We start from the raw sequence: 1304 nt of genomic DNA, 5'->3' as shown, positions 1-1304 counted from the left end.
GGGGGGGGGGGGGGGGGGTTTGGTAAGGAGGGGGGGGGGGGGCGAGGATGCGGACAGCGACCTACAGTAGAGCAAGCAACGGTCCCTCCTCGTGGCGCCGTTCCCCGCAACAGGCGCTCTCGCCTCGTCAGTCTCAGGCATGAAAGGGCGCACGAGGCCGAGGGGCGAGGTCGCCGGGCCTTGATGCCCGGAGAAGGTTTCCCGGGCGCAAGGGGCGGCACGCCGCTTAGCTGAGCGGCCTGGGCCGGCGGCCACCCTCCCGAGACCAGAGGAAGCCAGCGGCCCGGAGAGGCCAGCAATGGGAGCCCGAAGTCCCCTCCCCAGTCCGTCTCCGAAGCCGGCCGCAAACCCACTCCAGCTCCCGCACTCACTGTGTGGAGACGCCACCACAACTACCTCAGACTCGGGCCAACCGCCTCACAAACCGCCACAACCGTCCCTCAACCGCAGCGCCGACTGCAGTTCCGGGGCGGAGCCTCCGCTCACGTAGGCGTGCGCCCTGCGGCAGGAAGTCCCGCCCCATGTCAAACGCCGCTACCTGATTGGCTGCCGTGCGGACTTCTGCACCAGGGTGGAGAGCGAGGGTGGGGCGTAGGCCTGGCTCCTCCTGACGATCCTCCTCCTGCTCCTAGGGGCGGGGGTAGGCGTCGTGCGCTGTGCTCTGTCGGAATCTTCTTTGCTCCAGCTCTGCAGAAACATGAGCTTTCTTGTATTCTTAGTCTAGTTTTAGTGCAGTAGCTGTCCGAGTATTGCGTACCCACTGTGTGCCTGGAGCTTTGCACACGTTTTCTCATTTACTTTACCTCCAGCCAGCCTGGATTGCAGGTTCTGTTTTACCCAGTTCTTTGATGCCTCGCCTGTTGCACACCGATGGTTACGGGCCTGACTCCAAAACGCACGTTTTAGTCACCGGGCTAATCCAACTTCTTTGTTACATTCAGAGAATTCAGCCTCGCAGTGGTTACCTTGTCCATGTGCATATCCCATGACCACTTCGAAAACCTGTCTCATACATTTTTTCCTTGTCCGATGATCATAGAAATTAGCAAAGGACAATGGTAAGGAATCCTCCAATCTTAGGTCAAGTGAGCACCTTCCTCCCGTCCACCGTGGACAGAGCTCAACTCATTTCTTGGGGGGACTTGCCAATGTGTCTCTAAAAGTTTGGGTGGCATAGAGCATGTGCCCAACTGGTGCCTGAGGAATTCGGATGATAAGAGACTGGAACTGTCTCTGATGCTGGCGTGAGGGAGGAAGGGCTGCATGTTCCTCCATGGCAGGACAAGTTATACACCTTGGAAGTC

General features: G+C 59.1%; 1 protein-coding gene across 2 annotated transcripts in view; it reads right to left on the bottom strand.

The window, feature by feature from the left end:
• DDX24 (DEAD (Asp-Glu-Ala-Asp) box helicase 24) overlaps nt 1-455 on the bottom strand; it is a 17924-nt gene extending 17469 nt beyond the window's left edge. Inside the window, exon 1 of one of the 2 annotated variants that reach the window (XM_008587054.1) lies at nt 372-455. The gene's annotated coding sequence lies outside the window, so the exon portion shown is untranslated. The remainder of the gene's footprint in view (nt 1-371) is intronic. The other variant, XM_008587053.1, reaches the window with a different exon arrangement.
• Between the last annotated feature and the right edge of the window lie 849 nt (nt 456-1304).

This window comes from Galeopterus variegatus, unplaced genomic scaffold (genome assembly GCF_000696425.1).
Source record: "Galeopterus variegatus unplaced genomic scaffold, G_variegatus-3.0.2 Scaffold4237, whole genome shotgun sequence".
NCBI lineage: Eukaryota > Metazoa > Chordata > Mammalia > Dermoptera > Cynocephalidae > Galeopterus > Galeopterus variegatus.
The sequence above is the reverse complement of the archived record's forward strand: the minus strand, read 5'-3'. Positions and strand labels throughout refer to the sequence as shown.